Source organism: Amphiura filiformis, chromosome 3, assembly GCF_039555335.1.
Source record: "Amphiura filiformis chromosome 3, Afil_fr2py, whole genome shotgun sequence".
In the NCBI taxonomy this organism is placed as follows: domain Eukaryota; kingdom Metazoa; phylum Echinodermata; class Ophiuroidea; order Amphilepidida; family Amphiuridae; genus Amphiura; species Amphiura filiformis.
The window spans coordinates 32,808,430-32,833,324 of NC_092630.1; positions in this window are offsets into that span (position 1 = coordinate 32,808,430).

Sequence of the window (24,895 nt, forward strand, 5' to 3'; positions counted from 1 at the left end):
CAATTCTCTAGCTTTCAAATGTTGTTAGATAAACATTCCTACTGTTATAAAGGTCTGACCAGATTGTTCCCAGAGCCTCGTTCTATTTATTTACCCAGCATACAACTTGGTATAATTATTATGTTTTCTAAAATAACTTATGTGGTTATATGAACTACTTAGATAGAGCTTGACTTACAGACGAATCCAATTTCACGCATTCCTACACCTCAATGGAAGACATTGCTGGGTTCCATCCCACTTGGAATGTGAACTAGTGCAGCCTTGGCGGGGATTTTATCATTCCATCACTCGTGTTACACGTACAGCGTGTTTATAGTGAATAATACGAATTTCGAGTACATCGTATACGATAGTCTTTTGTAGCCTGTAGACGAATCCGACGAGCCACATTCCTACACCTCACTGGCGGCCATAGCTGGAGTCATCCATCCATTTTACGCGACGCCAGTATCATAGGCGTGCAACGTTTACCGCTCTCGTGATGCGGCACGAGTGCTACGCGTTCCGATGCGCTCGCAATCCAATCGAACTAAGCTAGTTTGGCGCCGATGGCCTCCAGCTATGCCGACTTAATCCTGACCATCACTTGGCTCGTCGGATTCGTGTGTATATACCGAAACTCTTGCTGTTTATAGTGAGACACAGTTACCGCACAAATCATGTGCTTGTACCAATTAACCTTACTTACCGTACATTCAAACCCCAAGGTCACACTGGGTATGTGTAAATATTGTGCCGTGTGATAAACAGCCTGTTCAAGTTTCCGGATAATTTCGGGTCGGATATAAATTATACGCCAATGTACCGTAAATCTGCTCCCACTATAAACACACTGTATGACACAATAATGATGAAAGTTTACAATATAAGATCGATTTTAAGTGGCTTTTCACCAATTTGGGCACACCAATTTGGTCCAAATGAGACCTAGTAATGGGCGAATGAATTCATGCCATTACTCGGCTGGTTGGAGTCTTTAGATCTGAACTTATTATTCGTTTTATAATAATATATATTGTATAACCATATTATACTCGAATAACAATGCCATGAATATTTGTATTAAAACAGGGATTAAATAATGCATTTCCGTTGTCAGATTCAAATATTTATATCTAAATATCTAATATTGCAATGATAAATATTATTATAAAAGATATCAATATGTATTTTGTGATGAGTAGTGAAATACACAAATATTGAGAATAGTTGATATTCATGTTTTAGTTCAATTATATTCCTCACGGCGTTGATTTCTTAATGCAACTCATGCATATCATTGCAAATTTGCTTTGAAAGTTTAATTAAATGTTTAGTAGGAATTGACACACTTTCATCAGACATCGTTATTTACTCTTACGATTAATCAAGGGATTTCGAATTGAAAGTGTCATATTCTGAATTCACTAAGTTACAAATTGTATACTTTAATATATATGTAGAAAATATTGTTGTAAATACGTGACTTACGTGACATTCTGGTATAATGGTGCTTACAGCTTGCTTGAATTGAGGTATAGATACGATGTTGGTTATGTGTTCTGGTAATAGGTTGCAATCAGACACTTTATGTGAGAAAATGAATATAAAACTCCTCAAAAAAGTTTGGAAACTGTCCAAAACGGTTTTATATCAGAAATATTTGAAATCTATTTCCATATTGTTTCATATCAATACAAACATTGTTCTTTCTTGTCAAAAATGACACCAAATTTGTGACCATAACTTATTCCATGGTTGAGTAACTGTCTTTGAAAGACAAGGAGGTCTCAAACAAAATGTGCCAAATCTGCCATTGTCCGCGCCATTTACCTGAGAATCTTGTCTCAGCCATTTACACCAGTAAACATGAATAAGGAATCAATATCACATTGTTTCATTAAAAACGGTTTCAAAGTGCTACCAGCCTGATGTACCGGTCTTCTGCAGCCGTTTTTCTTGGGCGACCACTTCTGGGTCTGTCTTTGACATCTCCGGTCTGACGACAGAAGAATATCATACTGCGGGAAACGCCAAAAGTTAACCGCAACTTGATTCTGAGGTTGCCTCAAGCTGACCAATAGCTCGAGCCTTTACCGATCTGATAATCGAACAATGGTTGATTAGAACATTCTTGCAAATGACCACTATGAAGAAGTGACCTCAAGAGAGATTGACATGGGTTGATCCATTTGAATCCACATGTAGAACTGTTTATTCCATCCTTGCACTTTTCATTCAAAATTATGTACTCCAACCAATTAACTCACTAATTTAAAGCAATAAGATGAGCGCAGACAATGGTCAGTTTGGCACATTTTCTTTGAGACCTCTCTGTCTTTCAAAGAAAGTTACTCAGCCGTGGAATAAGTTATCGTCACAAATGAGGTGTCATTGTTGACAGGAAAGAGCAATGTTTTCACTGATATGAAACAATATAGAGATAGATTTCAAAAATTTCTGATATACAGCCGTTTTTGAAAGTTTCCAAACTTTTTTGAGGGGTATATATCAAACCTTTGCTAGGGTATATGATAGAAAATGTGTTTTGATGAAGGTGCGTGATGTTGGACGGGGTGCATGAGTTTTCAGGCAGGCAGACCTATGGATGGCGGAAACCTTCAAAATACACCTAAGAATACGCCTAAGAATACGCCTAACCTTAGACGTCTAAGATGCAATCTTAGACGTCTAAGATGCATTCTTAGGCGTCTAAGATGCAATCTTAGGCGTCTAAGATGCAATCTTAGGCGTCTAAGAAATTCGCGGTAGACTTAAATCAACGAATCACAGGACTAGAAATCCCAAACAACCAATCATCTTAGGCGTATTCAATTATTGACCAATGAAATCTTAGACGCCTAAGATTTTACACGCCTAAGAATTCTTACACGTCTTAGATTGACCATTTGACCGTGACTAGTGATGGACGGTATCGCAAATTCGATCAAAACGTACAACGGACGCTGTGCGTTAGAGAATATTTCGAACAATGGCTGGGTGGTGTGTTTTAATAAACTCCTTTTTCTCCATAGCCACCCGCGTCAATCCCAAAGAGAAAGGGGTGATGGGGTGGGAGAGGGATAGGGTACATGTTCTCCCACCTTTATTCGGCACAATGGCCCATTGGTTTGTTCTTTTCAGCCAATTTGTGACAATTCAGGTGGGGCTATAGTGCAAATGATGATGATGATTATGATGATGATGGTGTTGCTGTTGTTGTTGTTGTTGATGATGATGATGATGATGATGATGATGATGATGATGATGATGATGATGATGATGATGATGATGATGATGATGGATAATACAAATGATGTCAGATGATTATTAGAGTCGTGGTGGTGATGATGATGGCAGTGATGAGGATTAAATTTAGTATGAAATTTTCACCCCCCCGCACCCACCCAGTCAATGTTGTTTTGATACTGAGATAGGAACGGACTAGTATTGGCTCCAACATTGATTGGGGGAGGGGTTACAAGCAATATGAAACATTAATGTTTGCCACTCATGTTACTTGTAATGTTTAAACAAAGACCACGTGTCTATGGTGTCACCCTGCTCACTTTTCATGTATGTTTTTTCTTAACACGTATGCTATGACTGAGCCAAAATACACAGATAAGAGACCTCGATACCTCCATTCAACAAGAAAGTTAACCTGACGGTGTAGGGTATGATGCGTTTATATCCAATACGTTCAGAGGTCAAGTTATTACTGCACACACATTATAAGGTCAACCAACTATGTCTTTATAATTCGAACAGCGTGTGACATATTTTCGCCAAGGCCCCCGGGCCAAGGTCTTTTATAATTGAAGAGATCAGATATGCATAATTTCAGTCTGCAAAGTGCAAGAAGACAAGAGGTCAAATTTTCTATGTTAAAAATAGAATCATGGAGGTATATAAATATATGCTAGGCATGTTTGTTCCTCTTTGTTGTTTGTGTATTAATTTTCATCATCATCACCATCATAATCATCATCATCATCATCATCATCATCATCATCATCATCATCATCATCATCATCATCATCATCATCATCATCATCATCATATCATCATCGTCGTCGTCGTCGTCGCCGTCATCATGCTCATCAACATTAATACCTGACTACTACTAGCCACACCAAAACAGCACACCAAACCAACGAAAATAAAATCAAACCAATTAATCAATTTTGCTGCAAGTCCTCAGAGAAAATCACATTGGTGATACCGTCCATCACTAAAATATCAATCTTAGACGTGTAAGAATTCTTAGGCGTGTAAAATCTTAGGCGTCTAAGATTTCATTGGTCAATAATTGAATACGCCTAAGATGATTGGTTGTTTGGGATTTCTGGTCCTGTGATTCGTTGATTTAAGTCTACCGCGAATTTCTTAGACGCCTAAGATTGCATCTTAGACGCCTAAGAATGCATCTTAGACGTCTAAGATTGCATCTTAGACGTCTAAGGTTAGGCGTATTCTTAGGCGTATTCTTAGGCGTATTTTGAAGGTTTCCGCCATCCATACAGACCTGACCTAGACGAGCTGGTTGCAGAATGATCAATCTGGGTGTCCTCTATCTGTTATCCAATGAGTGTCATTTAAAGCCTTAATGTACGATCTTTTTAAATTTTTAGATTTGTCTTGTCTTTTTCCCAAAATGATAATATGCAATCATTATACAGGGTGTCCCCCCAAAAAAGAGGCCCCACATTGCGCCCTCTTTTCTCCTATTTCTGAAAAGTTGATCAAATATATTTTGGTATGTAAAGAAACCTTAAATCGTTAACTTTAATAAACCAAAACAATTCTTTCAATCGGCTCACAATTTTTGAAGATATGCCCTCTTTAAGAAATGTACCCGTTTTTCACTCTGTCCACGAATGGGGTTTGGCTACATCAAAGATTTAAACGAAACACACGGTTAATGACATGGATAGATAATAGCATTAGGCTTGGGAAAGCATTCACTATAAGCGAGGATCACCAGCTAGCTTCAAACATCTTCGCAACCCCGTATTTCTGCTGCATTCGCAAGTATCCGGCGCACAAGGATGGTACGCAACGCAATTAATGCAATGAGAACTAGGGCTGAAACCTGTATTCGTCATGGAGGCAACCAGGTAGAGGGCAGAGCAGCACAGCAAACTCACTTCAAAAGAACCAAAGACAAACTAAACAGCCTTTTTCAGGGCTTCCTTTTATTCCAAAAAGAGAAATGACTTATGTTGTCAATAAACAGAAAGCAAGAAACGAGAAAAACATAAGTAATTGCAAGTATAGAAAAAGAAGTCCCATCCCACATCAATTTCGCCCAAATTAATGACACTTAACAAAATCCATAACCCATAAGCCCACCTGTAAAGCCCATTCCCTAAAATAAAGTTGTTATTTTATAAAGTTATCATCGAGGAATGTTTTATATTCATGCATGGTATATGCACTTTTCAATCTTTGAAGTAGCCAAACCTCCTCCGTGGACAGAGTGAAAAACGGATACATTTCTTTAAAAGGACATATCTTCAAAAGTTATGAGCCGATTGAAATAATTGTTTTGGTTTATCAAAGCTAACGATTTAAGGTTTCTTTATATACCAATATATATTTGATCAACTTTTCAGAAATAGGAGAAAAAGAGGGTGCAATGTGGGGCCTCTTTTTTTTGGGACACCCTGTATGAAAGTTCCTAATACATTTGGACGCAAAAAACATTGAAAATTTGCAAAGAAACAACATCATAAACTTCACCTCTATCACTCGAAATATCTTAGGCCTGAAATATCTCGCACTTTTTGGATTAGGCCTCAGAGTTAGTCTCCTACGCATCCAGTTTGGTTATGCTCCCTCCACATGTGTGGAGGGAGCGTAACCAAATTGGCTTTGTAGGAGATTAAGATTTGCGATCGTTCCGATATATTATCATAATCTGAAAAATTATAATAATATGTCGGACCAACAGAAAATCATCCCGTTTTACTACAAATAGGGCGAATTCGACAGTTTGCTCATAGATGTAAGTTGGAACATGTGTAAGTATTACAAATATGCCCAAAAAATCGGTTAAAAAAAAAAAGGTATATAAGGCTTTAATAGATCTGAACATGCTGGTGAATGAATATGGTGAGCGAGATGTGTGATCATTATATAAACACATCGTGCTGCTCTTTGATTTGAATTATTTATATCTTGTGGAGCATATCTTTGGTGTAGGATCACAAACTGTAGGTGAATATGCAATAGGGGTCTGACAAGAGATTTGTAACGTAAGCAGCTTTCTTAGTGATCGCCCGACAGAAGTAGAAGTTTCTTGATGAATTAAATCCGAAATACCGGGTTTGCCTTTGAAGTTGTCTATTGAATGTGATTATTTTTTAGATGAACTTGTTGGTGATATGAACTCCCAAGTAAGGGTGGCCACCAGTGTCACTAATAACGGAGTTACTCCCTTTGTATTCAAGGAGTTGTTGAGATCTAGATGTGTTAATCTCATAAGGCGGAGAGGGGGGGGGGGGAACATAACTGGCAGGTTTCTTTCTTCCCATCGCAGTGCTAAAAGTCAAAGCTCCTCAGAAGCAATGTCATTTTTTAAAATTCAATTTGCCATTTAATATTAACAAAAATCGGAGTCACTTCAGTATTGAGAAACGAATGACATATTTGTGATCATTGGCCTAGACAAATAATTTGATTTACTCTGAGGTGATATTTGAACACTTTAATTTTTTGACCAGGAATTGGGTGGAGATCGATGCCTGCACGCATTAATTAAGATGGGCATAGACAGATAAGCCAAAGTGAGTTTGTGTGGCTTTGGTACTTGTTGTAAGTAAGATATGTACTTGAAACTTGGCAACTTATGGGCAGCAATAAGATATCAGTCATAAGTATAATTGGAGACAGAGATAAAAGAGATTTTGGGGCGTTTGACGTCACTGTCAATCAAATTCCCTACGATCCTGGATCATTTTTCATGTTGAGTTGAAAACAATTAGTCTAAAAGTGACAAACATAGAGATATTGTATTCTTTCTTTCTTTCTTATGACTGATTCTTAAACACTTGAGAACGTTCCTGCAATCTTATTGGTTCTTACCCAGCTTTACCCGTGTGATATGATACGATATCACACGGGACAGCGCGTGTGCGTCGACGCGATGCGCGTACTCGCTATTTGGACCAATCGGAGGCGCACAGCAACAACGGGACTGATCAATTTTAAGCCCTAGGTATTTCCTTGCAAAATGTAGGATTTAATTTGATTACAATTTGTATGATATTTTTCGTCGGGTGTATTACATAGTGACGGATGCTAAACTTCGCCAGAAAAAAAATTTTTGAGTTAGACGCGATCAAAGAGTATGCCAATTTGTGATCAACCATAGCAGAACACTAACAAATAAAATCCTCCAAAAGTTGCTGTATTTTAAAAAACTAGTATCTAAAATATCTTCAAACATCACATGAAGAATTATTCGCTATTAAATCAGTAAAATGATTGCAAAGTTATACGTCAGTATGTAAAAACGTGAAAATGTTGCACCCTAACATCCGTCACACATCCGTCACTATGTCTTGCGGCAGTACCGTGCACGCTAATCTGGTCTCTCGTGTTGATCTATGGGCATCCGTCACACATCCGTCAGTATGTCTTGCGCATAAAAGTCGGATCAAGGAAGGACTTCGAAGCATCCGTCAGTTCTTTACGCTTATTATTAAACGCTTTTTTCATGATAAAATCGACTCGTCACGAGTGCCTACGACATACATGACATATTGTATTTGGGTATTTACTCCTGATCTTACTAGTTCTTACTCTCATTATATAGCTAGTCGCACAAGCTGTAACATCTTTTTACAAAACGCCAATGATTGTATTAAGATTTTACTAATTTACACTGTATTATCTGTCAACTTGAAGCCGCCTCTAAACGCCTCTAAACATCTTTTGATAATCTTTCAATAACCTACTCATTAAAAAGGATCATATTTCCATTTTTTATTACTTAACCATCCCTTTTATATTGGAAAGTTTTGAAATAATGTCTCTAAATAATTGTCGAATCAACTCGAACCATTCAAAATGTATTAAACTGACATTTTACTAAAATAATGACCCATTGAATATCTGCTCTACGTAAACGTTTTTGGTTTATACCCATTTATCAACATCCGTCAAGAAATCATGTAGGTTTCAATGAACAATACTGAATTACGAAAGTTCAAATTGAAAAATCATGTTTTTACATAGTGACGGATCTTAGATACGTCACTATGTAAAACGTCGGGTAATGTCATATATCAACATCCGTCATTTGCATAATTAATTAACTAATTAATTATGCAAACTTGAGCTTCAAATCTTGGTAATATTATACTACTCACTATTTAAAATACATTGGCCAATTTTCATAAAAATGACAAAAATCAACATCCGTCACTGTGTAATGCACCCGACGTTTTATTTGAATTGAAGTGTTTAAGAATGCGAATAAAGGTATTGTTTTTAGCCACTGTCGTGCATCTATCGTCTCATATAACACGGGCGACATCATTATTTTTGGTGTTATTTTTGGCGTAAAACAATGATGTCGCCCGTGTTATATGAGACGATAGATGCACTCCAGCGGCTAAAAACAATACCTTTATTCTCTAAATAGAAAGCGGTTACTGAAAAGTATTGCTAAGTAGCAATAGTTAAACCTTTGTAATAATTAATTAGGTCTGATAACGAAACAAATTTTTATCACCCTGTATACATAGAAGCAAGCATCGCACCTAATATAAAGTATATGTTTTCTGGTGAGCCTTTTCAAGCTCTGTTTGCTTTTGTGATCCTCTGATTGACAAAATACTCCTGAAAAGAAATAGGTACTCCCATACTGTACCACATGTTCATTGAAAAGTTAATTGTTACACCCTGTATATCTTCTAATACACTCTGAATATTGACTTTGGGTTTGGATCATTGTAGTGTCTGTTCTTTACGCTTTCCAGCAATTATACTTTTACATACCTGTAATTGGTACACAAAATGGTATAACTATTCATCTCAAAATTGATACTTTCAGCCATGAAAATACCATGTCACGAAAGAGGGTCCCAACTTGTGACACATGGCCATATCGCTTCGCCTTTTTGCCTGTATCTTTCTGTTACTTCTTTCTTACCTGCCTTCTCTCCATTATGTCTCCTGTATCTGGTTTTTCCTTATATAATGTCAATTATTTTGAACAATCGTATATCTTTAAGCCTACTATCTTGGCTGCTAACTGCATCTTGTGTGTTAGATTGTGCCCAGAGGGAAAACAGATTAGCAACTCAGCCGCCACGACACTAAAGAAACCGCTTGAAAGTTATTCCCTTGACTCATCATTTTAAAACCCCATCATTGATCTTCTTCATTCTATGTTTTAAACCGTAGTGCACTCTATGCTGTACATTTCCCAATCACCCACTTGCAGCTCAAAATTAATACGTTGGTTCTAAAATAAACTTTTGAGATAATAATTTCCTCCCATCCATTACACACGCACGTTTTTATGAACACTCTGCCAGCTCCAATATTCATGTCAAATATGTATGAAATATGACATTTACGTCTGTGAGTTTCTTGACAGTCAACCCTTCGTTCTATACTCAAAGACAAGTCCTGTCTTTTATCCCTTCAAGGAACGTATCTAGTTCAGTTTGCATTCCATCCCCATGGAATCTCCTGTTGCGCGGATATGAATGGCTCAGCAAATTTCAATATTACCAAGTACCTCCAGGCTAAATCAATCTCAGGATACGTACTACTAGATGTCGCTCATGTCAATTAATGTATCTTTCTTGATATTCTTTTGACGCGTGTATTGTCTAAAACCCACAAACCTGAGAAGTTTATGTGAATTAAAAGAGCCCTAACCTAGACATTTGTGATTATACTCTATAAAGCTGTCAAATTATGTTAAATGCTTTAATGAAAAGGCGTCCGTCCAACACATCCGCCTGGTGAACGCCTTGGCCGATCTGGCGATTGCACCTGGTTTTTATTTTTCGGAACTATAATACAAGCCGACCAGGGCCCCGGCAGGTGGGTTTTGTGAAGCCAGCCCTAGCAAGTAATTGAATACATGAATTCTAAACCCACCCAAGTCCATGGGAAGTGATTTTGAGAAAAAAAACGTGTATCATTTTAATTCCTTCAGTTAGATTTACCTGGTCAATATGGTAAGTTTTACGTGCAAATGAGTGGGTTAAATTGTATTAGGTATGACGATTAGCATTTCAGGGACTTCGTGGGGTTCATTTTAAATGCTGGACTTGGGTGGTTTTTTGAATCATATACAAAGACAACAATGTTGGAATGAGATTACCACTAGTAAGATAATACAAAATAAAGCACACAGGTATATATAATGTTGATAAGCATTCTGCCATGTAATATAAACCACACACTCTCCAGCAATGAATGTGTTACAAGCGGACTTTTATACATACAAGACTCAAATCATGGACTTGGGTGGTTCTTTCATACATGCTATTTTTCACATGCTCAATAGACACAGAGGATGAATTTGAGTTGTTTTTTTCATACATATGACAGGCCTATACTTCGCAACAATTTACCATGCTTAACTCAATTTGGCCACAGTATGGACTTGGGTGGGTTTTGTATTCATATATTCAATTGCGTAATTGCTTAATGTTGTGATGTGCCCTGAGTAATCTAGTTTGATTATTTAACTTTGACTACAATTTGAAGCTATTTCATGAGAGAGATGAGAGATGATAACCCTTTTTCAAGTAATCATGCAAATAGTTTGTGCGTAAAGACATTTTAGGGGGATTCCGTTTTGAAAACAATTCAATCATATCTATTTTTGTATCTTTGAAATTCCCAAATGGCTCAATGCGACCATTGTATTGCATGAAGTAATAAAGTCCCTGTGGATGTAAGGTAAGGTAAGGTAAAAGTGACAGAGAGAATTAATTATAGCTAGGGAATTTCCAATTTTACTACTTTGGTGTTATTCTCGTGGTAGCTTAGATCTGAGTTATAAAGTAGTTAGGCTTTCTAATATGTTATCTATGTCTCTTAAAAAGATACCTGTGAGCCAGTCAACTTGCATAGCCAATAATGAAGCCGATTTCAAGTGCAACAAAGTGCTCTTTTCTTTCAAAAAGGAGAACATATTCGTCTGTCGATTTGGCGAAGTCTGGTTTACAAAACAACACATCTGTCAATAAAGTGGATCAGTGCAGAAAAACCCCTATTTCCAGGAGAAAAAAGTGGCACCATTTCATAAATTGTCATATGTGCAAGGATTTTATACGCAAAGGATATTTATATAAATTCAAGTCAATAGTGGACTTCGCTAAACAGTGATCTTCACAAATCATTGATAAATCATACTTTACTTTTTTTAAAGATTCAGATATTTTTAACTTAATCAAACTTTGTGTTTTGTTGTGCATTCTGAAATGCACTTGGATAAAAAGTGTTTTTGGCCTTGGGTCATTTACGACTCGTAACAATGTGAAATGAGATATGGTGCTGTTTTTTTAGAATACAGTTCCTGTTCCTTTAACAACTTATATATATTCAAAGTACACCTATTCCCCTAACGATATCTAAGATGTTTTTCCTCGGACTTCATAGTTTTGCCTTAGAGGCGGCTTACCTAACCAGTAGAAATGGAATCTCTAGTATTGCTTAATTTACGTGATGGATTGTGTGGCTTGGATATCATGCATATAACTAAATCCTTCAACTCTTCACTTGACGCCTAAGAGCTCTGACATTATTTCCCAACATGAGCACCGGAATAAATTGTTATCCATCAATTTATTTTGACTCCGTTTTGGTGAATATTTTTTAGTATTTTATCAGTAGCTTTATTTTGATACAGTAATACGAGGGAACATTATATACTTCAAAGAATAGGCATTGATTAGAGAATTATCTATTGAAAACATCATGTGCAACTTCAGGTGGGTTTTGTGAGTGTTTCTCGTATATTGTAAAAAATGTGTTTCATTTGTGATATGGAGGTAGGGAGTTTATATGTCTATTGTCTTGGCACGTTTGTTTGACAAGACCCCGATTTTACAGTACAAAATAAACAAAACTCATTTATTTTGATCAAAATTTGCGCGCCGAAATTTCAATTTTGAGGACAAAGAAAGGGGGTCATTCAGTGTAGGCTACTGAAAAAACGGTGTCATTGGGTGTAGGATTTGCCATAAATACCGGGGTCTTAACATGGGTGTTACGTGTCTACAAGACCAGGCCCAGAAATAGCCCTTTTCCCAGATTCGGTACCTTACCTTAACCTTTAATACACACCAAAAAGGTAGGATTTACACAACAATGATGTAAACTTTCAAATTGTCTGGGGTTTTAATGAACAAACAACATTTGTATGATAAGTCAAGTGTGATACAAGAATAAACGTATTGGGGGTTTGGTCTAATACCATTTGGTCTAATATCCATTTCGTCTACATCCATTTTGTCTAAACCCATTAGGTCTATATCCACTACGTCCAATAATCATTTGGTCCTATAACCATTAAGTCTAATAACCATTAAGTCTAAACCCATTTAGTCTAATAACCATTTAGTCTAATACCCATTTGGTCTATAACCAATAGGTCTAATAACATTTGGTCTAATACCCATTTGGTCTACAAATCATTTTAGTCTTACAAGCATTTAGTTTATTAATAAATAGACGAAATTGTATTAGACTAAATGGTTATTAGACTATACGAGTATTAGACCTAACGGTTATTAGACCAAACGGTTATTAGACCAAACGGTTATTGAAGAAATATTAGACCAAATGGTTATTAGACTATATGGTTGGTAGACATACCAGTTATTAGACCAAATAATGTTAGACTAAATAGACATTAGACTATATGATTATTAGACTAACTGGTAATTAGCCTTTCTGGTAATAGACCAATTGAATATAGACTAAACGGGAATTAGACGAAATGGTATTAGACCAAATGGCAATAGACCAACGTATTCACTCTCCAGATCTGTTACTACATGTATTATGCAATATCATGATATGAACTTAAATCCTAGATTTAAGATTAGCCACTTAAGGGCCCACTTAATAATATCTAAAGTATTCTAAAGTCCTTTCACGTTGAAGTTGAAGACTGCTTGATCTTACTAGTAAGCTTACAGCTGGTGATCTTAGATGCGGTTTAAGACGACAAATTACACACTGTACGGGGCGTTCAGCGAATGTTATTACGGGTATCTGATCATAATCGTAAACAAACGTTGCAAGGGCTAGCCCATGCAATTTATTTTTATTGCGAGTACGAAGCTTTCCCAAATCAACTCACAAAACAGCCGATGTGTGTCCTAGGCCATGTAACTGCAGATGTAGCACCTACAGGAGCTTATCCTATAGATCTCCATGCCAACGCCGAACAAGATCCCCGTTATTTCAGGATCAAACATTACACAATAGTTCGGGCGAGTTCGAGACACATCTCATCTGAGATGTGTCTCTGTCGGCTAAAGAGTGCATGAATTAAAATCGCAAACAGTAATATCAACAATAACTATCTACATTCCAAGCGGAAACGCGTTTCAAAAACATACCACCTTTTTTCGGGCAATCGCTGAAACCAAAATATGCAATTCCAGGCCATCTGTAAAAAAGAGCATGAGTACATTTTGCTTTGAACTTGGGACATCACAGCACATGTTTTAATTGGTGTTAGACCTATTATAATAATTATGCCCCCAGTAATGGCTTTCATTTTAACCATTATTTGTTAAACTGCTATTTTTACTTTTTGAGAAATTAATGAATTTATCGAAAAACTTTTCGGCGAGTACTACCTTTATAGTCAGTCGCCTTAACCTCACATATTTCATGTACATCATGTGAATGTATTATGTGATGTTTAAATGTTTAAAGAACCACTAACCCCTAAATATGGATAACCAAATAGTTTGCCAAGCAGGGCTGCAAAGAACCACTAACCGCGCAATCTGGTTATCCAACTAGTTTGCCCCCGCAGGGCTATAAAGAATCACTAACCACGAAATATGGATATCCAACAAGCTTAAACTATAATTTTAGCACCCGATAGAGGGCAGGGCCCGAAGAATGAGTGAAATTATTCTGGGAAAATTAAAAAGTATGAAATGTGACGGACTGTCGCTAAGTATGACGGGCTGTCGACAAGTATGACGGGCTATCGACAACGAAATGCCATCACCCTTAATTGGGGTCATTATCAACATCAAGGCCGCACGGTCGGCAGGCGACTCCCATACGACGACTAAACACTGCAACTGGGAACCCAACAGAAGGACCCCGCAGGGCAAGAAAGCAAGAGTAACCCTAATTTGAAAAAAAAAGTATCAATATCTACCACAAAACGTTTCAAAACGCAAAAAGAGGCCAAAGTTTAAACAATCTTTCCTGTGTGGCTTTTCACCCTTTATAAAACGTCGTCCCATTTCTTAAGAGTCCTCTATAATAATTGTTGGTTTTCTTAGTTGGCAGTGTTTATTTCGTAAAGTGAATGAATTAATGTTCGTGCGTGATTTAAATTTTTAAAAGAAAAAGAAGAAAATTCCCGCTTTGTTAAAATCCTCCTCATCATGTGGGGTTCTGTTCCTTAGTGTACAGATGTAGGGCCTATGTACAGTAAGTTGACAGATGGTCGATTTGTATATAATATTCTACTACTCTTTATGAACACGCAGTATAAAATAAAATACAAACCTTCCAATGCTTTTGATAATACACAGCCTACTGCATATTGCACCGCTTTCAAGCAGTCTTAAAACTATAACTTGTGCAAATTGTTGCATGTAAAAATAACATTTATGACCTGTTCTTCATGTTCTTATGACGTTACTAAATGTTACTAAAAGTTTTAAAAAGGGTGCAAAGCCACACAGGAAGAATGTTTAAACTTTGGCCTCTTTTTAGTAAACGTTTTGAAACGTTTTGTGGTAGATTATTATAACTGGAACATTCGTTCCCATTGCACTAAATGGATTATATTCAAAAAAGTTTATGGTACCCGACATTCTAGAGCTTTTTATAAAAATATCGCGGGAAAAGTCCAAAATTGAAAAGAAATGGGGTTTCAAATTGAACTTTGAAGCTTTGAAGTATAAATCACGTTGGGTCTTTGATGAATTGACCACATTTTTTATTTTTTCAAATATCTTAAAAAACCAAAAAACAAAACAAAAACAAGATTCTAAGCTAATTGAATGAACAGTAAAATGTTCTAAACCTAGCCGTAACAGTGACCGCTTCGCTGATCATTTGTCACCATTTCCATGTTCTTATGGACCTGTTCAAAATTATATATGGAAATATACGGAAGTCCCAGCAAACCCAAAACGTTTTCGACATCATTCGAAAAAAGGTTATAAAAGGTTGATAATCTACTGCTCAGCAAACAAAAATGTTTTACAGAAAACGTTTAAATGTCGGGTTATATAAAGGGTATAAGAACGTTTTAATAACATTCCAAAAACATTCTTGAAAACTTGATACAAAACATTCTAAACAATATTTTGCGAAAAATGTTTGCCCAAAATATTTTCAATAACGTTTTAAAAACGTTTTCCTGACCTTTATATAACCCGACATTTAAATGCTATTAAAAGGTTTTAAAAAAACATTTTAAGAACATTTCTGTGTTTGCAAATATTTTAACATAATGTTATTTAAGTATTGACACAATATTTGGCAAAAATGTTTAATATTATTTAAAAATATTGTTGTAGTGAATGACCTTTATATAACCCGACATTTTAATGTTATTAAAATGTTTTTACCTAAACCAAAAGCCAAAACATAACTTAAAACGTTTTTGTGTTTGCTGGGGCAGAGAAGATGAGAATTCTCATCTTCTCTGGCTGGGGTAATCCATATTAGTGCTGCAAGGACGGTTAACGTTGCAGACTTTGTTGATGCAAATATTCCTATTGTTACGAGTCGCACTGACTCAAGGCCAACATCACCTTTTACCCGAACTCACACGAATGCACAACACAAATACACTGTTGATTTTAAGCTAACAAAATCTAAGTCTTTAATTGAAAACAAAGTATGCTTGGTACATATAACAACAATTACAATAAAATCACACAATCAGTTTTATTCTATCGGTACTTAACCAGCGGTCTTCTTGTTGGTGATCCTAGAGTTCTTGCAATGTTAATGTTCTGGACGACTGATGTAATATATCCTTATTCACTTGTCCTGCGAAAATCTGCAAAGTCCAGTGTACTCTTGCGTTTATAAATATCCTTGCGTATGAAATCCTCACACGAAAATGATGCTGCTTGCTCCTATTACTTGTCTTCTTGCGCTGCTTTCTCCGCAATATATCTCCTTGCGCTGCTACCTCCATAAATGGTGTTTCTTTCACCAATCACTCTTTTTCCAGGGAACAGGTTTCTTTAACACAGCTCCGCTGTTCTTTGACAGATGCGTGGCCTTCACAAACCCAGCAAACTCCAGCAATTCGACAGAAGAACTTTAATCCTTTGATGAGGAAGAGCACATTTGTTTGCTCGCTATCTCCTTCGTTGCTGTATTAAAATAGCTCAATTATTGGCTACATAAACTGGTTAAAATGTACTTCTTTTTTGAAGCACGAAAACCATCACACACATGTGGAGTATACAATCTCCCATGACATTCTGTCAAGTCCAAACAAAAGCCTCAAGCTTTTATATCAGTACTCAAAAAAAAACCCATCATCTATTAATAAACCATTACTTCAATCACATTTTCACAACATTGCTGCAATCTTGGGATTTCCCAAGATTAATTATACACATTCACCTTTCACATTACATCACTTCCTGGGTTTTTTTTTTTTCTGATGGTGCAATAATGAACTGGGGATTTCCAAGTTCCAAACATAGCTCTGACTTTGTTTACAATAATTTGGGGGAATTCCAAAATGACTTTCCACACCATTATCTTGCAATTACAAGGGGCTTTCCCATCTCATGAAATACTTTCAGCTTGTAAACAAAGTTAAATAATTAAATTAAATCAAATTACTCAGGGCACATCACACTATCTATATATCTTAGTGGTACGATAGCGACTTATTGTTTGAGTGATTGTCTAATTTGTCTTGTTTCTCTAGGCAACATGCCCTATTTTAAGACATCATACTGTATCTGTATAGATATTCATAAGTGTATTGACAGACATGTTAATCCGTTTGTCATCATTGTCAAAACAAACCTTTTATTAGCCCACATCGCTTATTTTATTGTAAGAAATAAGAATAAGCTGAAATGCTTATCTGCCGATCCACGACATTTCAAATCAAAGAATAAACAATTTAGAAACTGATCTGATCTAAAAATAATACTCATTAATTGTTTGTAACATTTGTAATTTATATGAAGGGTTATATGAAATCGTTAGGGACACCCCGTCAGTCCGAAACACCGTCAATCGGAACCCCCGCTAACCCTAACCCTAACCCTAACTCGAACCCTAAACCTAACCTAACCCTAACGTTAACCCTAACCCCAAATCGTTAAACTAAATTTAAAAAAACACCAAACCTTCCTTGTTTGGGAATATCGCTATTGATTTGCACCTTACCATCTTAAATACCCTACAGAAACCTCAGACTATTATATAATTATATCACAAGCCTAATCTGGGTCACATTTTAAGCAAATAACATACCGTCAATGTAATAGGTCTCTGTTTACAGATAGTACTATACAAATACTGTATGGTTTGAATGGAAATAGTGCAAACCATTTTTCCCTCTACCGAGTGAAAATAGTGACCCTATTTTCCTGATAATATCATGAGAGTATTTGTTTTATTACACGTCATACATATTTATGGAGAATGACACCAATTCATAACATGTTTTAAGAAACTAGGCGCTAGGGCCACTTACGTTACGGTTCTTACACAAAGTTTAATCATGCCTTAGTTTTTAACGCGAAGTTAAGCTTTGGATTCGAGAGCTCCTCTCGCTCTGCACACCAGATTCCCTTCTCCTCGCAATACGTCTTGAACAGCTTCACGAGCTTTCACGGCTTACGAATCAGAAATTGGATTTCGAGCATCCTTTTACTGAATTCATTTGGCAATATCTGCTTCAGACAGCGAAGCTCTTCTTTCCATGGAAGCTGCCATTTTTGTTGTTGCTATAATAAATGTATAATTCCCATTTTATCATACGGAGAACCATGATACAATATAAAATGCCAAGTTCTACCGAGAATCGAAAATTCTGTCTCTAAGAATGCTATCGTGAATAGGGGGAAAACTATATCGTCCGGTTAGATTGGCCATAGCCAGTGGTCATCCGATTGGGGGGAACCGACCACGATGGGGGGCAAGCCGTTTTTGGACATTTTCTTATGGGATTTTCTAAATTTTGCAACCGATTGGGGGGCACGTGCCCCGTTCCCCTATGACGCTACGCCACTGGCCATAGCCTGTTGTGGATAGGTCAATCTACTTGTATTGGGTTGTGTCAAGTTGCGATTGACCAATGAATTAAGTGTCATTCTCTCATGAATAGTTATGAGGTGTAATACTACTGTATACATTTAAATTAATTGAGAGTAGCGTGTCATTGTGTATAATTTTAATGATTTTCATTTTCAGTAAAATAAATGTTTTAGCTCATAAATGCCAATAATCTTTGATGAAAAACACTAATCTTTCAAAGAACAAAAATGACAGCAGCAATACCTCCAAAATTATGCGATGACCTACAAATCTAATTTCTTATTACATATACCGAGCTTGTTGTTGAAATACATCCGCAACAACTTCGTATAGTAATTAGAGGACCAGCAGACAGTGATTTAATACAGATAGACGGGTTTCCGTTGACGAAGACAATTTTAGGAAAACTGACGCAGAAAAAGCGAGTGAACTCAGTGAATGTCTACTTCATTTAATATCTTGACATCAAGCGGATATAAATATGAACTAGACATAGCTGTGGTCTAAGACCACGAACACAGCCGTGGTGTGACCCCTTAATGACCTTTGGCCCCAAAATCTATGAACCTTCCATATACATTGGTTAATGTCAATCCATGTGTGCACGTAGCATCACTCTGCATATTGGGGCAGAAGACGTATTTTGATTCCTCTCAGATGGAAGTCATTTGACCCCAAGTATGTGTATGATCCTCAGACACTGGGTAATAGCAATGCATGTTTGATGGTTGTATCATCGTTCTACGTAATTTGTGGGAGAAGTAGCATTTTGAAAATATTTCGATTTATACTTGAAGTGACCCCTTAATGACCTTTGACCCCAAATAAAAAATACCACATATACAATGTGTAAACACAATTCATGTATGAACATGCTGTCACTCTCCTATGTTTTTCTTAACTAGGTATTTGGTTTTACATTTGACCTCAAATCTGTGTACGACTAGGTAATAACAATGCATGTGTGCAAGTTGTGTCCTACATAATTTGTGGGAGAAGTAGCACTTTGAGTTGAAATCACGTTTTTGACCCCTGTGACCCCTACGTGACATTTGACCTCACGAGTTTCATGTGACATGTGTGGACATAGTCAGTAATGCTTTTGATCAAGTTAGGTCAAAATCGGTGAAGCATGTGAGTGCTAGAGAAAATGTTAAGGTCGACAGGAGAAGAAAGAAGAAAAAAATCCTGCAAGAAAAAAGACACAGCCGTGACTAACGTCGCGGGCGTGTAATTGCCATATCGTTTTAGCAATATAACAGACGAGGAAAAGCGTATTTACTCTTGAAACAAATTCATCAGGATTGTGAAGTAAACTAAAGTTTTTGATTATGTAGTCAAATCCAATGAAATTCTACTCACTTAGACAGTTTCGTCTTCCTGGTCGGAAGACTTCTTCAGTAATGCGATGATCCACTGGTTTTCCCGCGAGACTTCTCATCCCTGGATCAGAAAGAGGGGGCAGGAGACGCTAAATCGCGATGAAGGTGTATATTCTCTAAATCACATATATGATCCACTACTAAGAACTGTGCACCCTAGGGATGAGAAGTCTCGCGGGAAAACCAGTGGATCATCGCATTACTGAAGAAGTCTTCCGACCAGGAAGACAAAACTGTCTAAGTGAGTAGAATTTCATTGGATTTGACTACATAATCAAAAACTTTAGCGTATTTACTCGTAGGAAATATGTATCTGTAAATGATATGTTCGCAAGTAAATGTCGCTGAATGGCAATGCAAAAGATATGCACCGGCACCGGCAAAGATACTAGCATTGCATAAATTATATTGGAAGTTTTCTGCCAGCTGGAGGTATTCGGTACTGAAATGGTTGAGGGAGGCAGCACTGACTCGATTCGTAATATAATGAGACAGTACCCAGACACTACCTTCACATCATCAATCTCGGATGGCTCTGTTTACGGACGTATCCAAGCATTTCATTCACCAGCTCATATTGCTCCATGTCAAATTCTGTGGTAGCGCTTAGTGAGACAAAATAGCCCTGTACCAATTCCTGATGCCTCATGTAAGTCTACATCTACAATGTTCGTCAAAAGTGTTGGAAAAGGGTAATGTAAGCTCACACTCATCCGATCAATATTGATTTTTTGCTCACGCGCGCATAGTGGCACCCACCATTAATTGTTCGAAAAAGGGGAGGTTTGGGATTACAGTGGGTTGGGATGTTATGAAAAGATTTAGACTTGATGCCAAAAATTCCTCCATTTCATAAGTAACGACAATAAAGCTACGTGTACAATATAGTGCACATTTTCCAGAAGGGTCTTAACACATTTTTACGGGCACAATTTTCTGGGGCCTCCTCATATTTAACCAGAATTTTACGGTAGTCCATCACCATTGTTGAAAGTAAGAAATGATTCCATCATCTCCTGCTACGTGAGGTGAACGTTTGCAATCGGAGATGGTTACTATTGCTATTGTCCGATTTTATGTCACGACATTCTGTTCTTGTATTTCGTTCGTGCTGAGTGACGCCGCACGGACCTTCGGGCTACTGATCAAAAACATCAATAAAAGTTGAACCAATTAGCTCTCTTGTAATAAAAAAAAAATCACAACAACGTTGCAAATAATTCAAAGATCACGGAAGACGGATTTCAGAAGAAATAAGGATAGCACTAAGCGACAAAAGCTGAAAAAGTACTGGAAGAACTGTGACATTTGTGAATAGCGCAATCCAACGCATAACAAAAAGCACCTTGGAACTCGCACAATACATCTCGCAAAATACGGATCAAAATCAAGTCTAAATTTCCTAAATTCAACGGAAAAATATGACTGAGAAGAGAGAATGCAGAAGTTGCCAACGACATGAAAAACTAATGACTGGACATTCTAGCCGTGCAAGAAACTCACCTGAAAAGCAGCGGACTTCGCACCATAACATCAAACAACGGCAAAGATTTTAAGTTCAATTTTTTTCTTTAAAGGATCAAATAACAATCAGTGGCATGGAGTTGGAATTGTTGCATCACAAAAACTCAATGCTCAATTCAAAGCTATTACAGACAGAATCGGCGTTGCAATCGCACCGATAGAAGAGGGTAAATCTAAAAGAAAACTGTACTTCATCTGTACCTACGCACCAACTTTACAAAATAGTGAAAAAATCCTCAAATAAGACAAGAATTCTATGATCAACTTGAAAGTACCCTACAGTCTATACCTAATAGAGATATTATAATTGTTGATGGAGATTTTAACGCAAAAACATACACAGGATATGGGGAAGTACTGATGGAAAATTTAATAAAACGGAGAAAACCTGTTGGAGGCTGCCTCTAAATTTTCGTGTTTCCACTGACACTGAGCAAGCGGTTGCGGGTGAATTCGAGTGAATGCAGGGATGCGAGGCTCCAGTAGAAACTGTGAAAAAAGTGAATCCATCAACCACATTTTGTTAGCATACTACAATACAGCATACGCATTCAAATCTGACCTTGAAGGTCATGAAAATTATTTTCTGGACTTCCGCCTTCCCAAATACATGAGCATTTGCAGCCCAGTAGAAACGACCTGGTGAATGCGATCGGATTGAAATGGTGGTGAAGGTGAATTCGCGGTAATGCGAGGTGCTCAGTATAAACACACTGAATATGAACTTGTCATCACAAACACAAAAACAAGTATGTGCAGCAGGGATTCATGATACCGATCCCGACACCTTGGAAGCCCCAAGTACCCCGGGAAACCTCTGGCCGATAATTCTACTGTCAATTCGTAGAAAAATAATAAGCATTTGCATGATAACTCGGATTCATAAGAAACTTCATTCAAGAAACCCAAACTCCCAAAGCAGCATACATGCCTGGAAGAAGCACCACGGAACATGTCATTAGCTTTAAATGCTTTGGCAGAAAAAGCATTAACAACGTCAAATCACGACATGAGCAAAGCTTTTGACACGGTAGACAGAGGAAAACTATTTCAAATAATGTCAAACGTGCCAGACAAAGACAAACTTCACAAAGGACGTCAAACTTCAGGTCAAGATCGGAAACAATACTGAATCCGCCATCATCATGAATGTCGGAGTGCCAGGTGATTACTCTTGGCACGGCACTTGATGACAATAATAAAAGACTTAATACTTCCTAAACACCTGAAAGATCATAACTATACAGTAAAACTGCAGTATGCAGACGATATCAGCTGTATCACACGGAATGGTAATGACAGTTTGAAATCCTTCTGGGTATACAAAATCCGATATCACAAAAAGGAAGCGTCTTGCCATAGCAGCTTATAATAAACTATATCACGTTTTCAAACATAAGAATGTAACGCTCAAAAACAAAGTGAGAAAGTAGAACGTAGAAAGAGAACTCTGGACAATAAAAAAATCTACCTTGAAATTAACACATTCCAAAGATATCTGCTGAGAAGGCTATTAGACATCAAATGGCCAACGAAAATCTCAAATCAAGAACTTTACTAGAAAACCAAGGAAACAAAGTACAATAACAAAATCAAGAAGAGATGGCTCCTTTGGTTAGGACACCTCCTGAGACATCGTAAAAAGCCAGATCGGCTCCAGAAAGAGTCCAGAAATATGGTCAATAGATCAAAAATAAGCTCAAAAATAAGGCCAATATAAAAAAAATAAAAGAAAATGTTTTCAGGAATAGAGTCTCACGATTAAGAAAAAAACAAAACAAACAGTTCTGGAAAGAGTCTTTTTTTGTTATGATGTACCAAAACAAAATTGCCGAAAATTCACTTTTTTGTGATTTTGTCCATAATTATTGTTATTTTGACATCAAATCTGTATTTTAATTGAGATTCCTTGACGTCTTGCCTTTAATTAAGTAGTTACGACACGTCTACAATGTGCATGTCTGAGAGAGTACAGCTAACTTAACGTACCGTTTGCTTTTGTCTGCCGGCCCGACTCTAATGATTAAAAATTTAAACTTGTCACATCGTAAACAGATTTTTTGCACTTAAGTGTATTGGACATGATAGTTGAACAGACTTTGTCCACGATTAACACCCTTACGTGTGAAATAGAAATTACAGTGCGTTACGTTAAGGGCTGGGGAATGAACGTTTGGACAGTATTTATTTTGGGACATTAGAGCACATCAGACATATCGAATTGCATTCTGAATACGAAGAATGTCATTCTGATATCAAATAATTTTGATTTTTGAAATTCGCAATTTAATACACATTTTATGGCAAATCATTAAAATTGATATTTTGATATTTAACAGTACTTGAAGTAAACTTTATAAATCTGATGATTTATACTTAAAGTGTATGTAGGTGGGATGAAAAGCCGACGATCAATTGAAAATTTTGACCTTTCGTATTGAAGATATGGATTTTTTTTCCCAAAACAAAAAAAAAAATTAGGTCTTTTTGGGAAAAAAGTCCATATCTTCAATATGAAAGGTCAAAATTTTCAATTGACCGTCGGCTTTTCCTCCCTGCTACATACACTTTAAGAATATATCATTAGATTGATATAATTTACTTCGAGGACTGTTATATATCAAAAATTCGAAAAATATCAAATTTTTATAATTTGTCATAAAATTTGTATTATATTTTGATTTAAAAAAATGAAAATTATTTGATATCAGAAAGACATGCTTCGTATTCAGAATGCAATTTGATAGGTCTGAGGTGCTCTCATGTCCCACAAAAAATACTGTCGAAACGCAATAAACGCTCATTTTGGAGCCCTTAACCATAATGATCTCTTCCTCTCTCCTCTTATTCATGTGTAGTTCCTATTCCGCATTATTGTTTTTTTTTTCTTACAGTCTGCCGGTTGCGAAGGCCTTAATCCCCTGTTGTTAAGCACATTTTAATTGGATTACAAAACTGATCTGCTACGGTGACTGCACTTACGCTTAGCAGTGCTGTAAACAACACATTTTGGGGGTTAAATTAATATAAAAGGCGATCAAATTATTATAAAAATTCCTTAAAATATTGCACTGACGCTTAGCATAGTTCACCTATATTATACACCAAATCTAATTTGAAAAAAAAAATGGAGAAATTCGCTGAAATTGGAGCAAGAGACGACAAAAAAAAAAAAGAAAAAAAAAGAAACCGATTCTGACAGTGTTTACATCTCCTAATGGTAATTTTTGGTGTTTGCCATTCAAAATAAAAACGACTTTAACAATAGAAAATGTCCTTCGCAACCGGCAGGCTGCTTAGGCATAGCACGAGACATGCTGCATGCATGCTCTGTAATGTAAAATAGTGGTTGTGTTGTATTCGGTCAAAGTCTGCGTCACTTCTTACGTATGCTAGTGGCAGAAAACTGAATGCTGATAATGATCATGGTTGATGTCTAACAAGAAAGACCCAAGAGCTAAAATGGGCTCCGGGATAGACAAAATAAACGGACTGCATAACAATGAGCAAATGTGTAA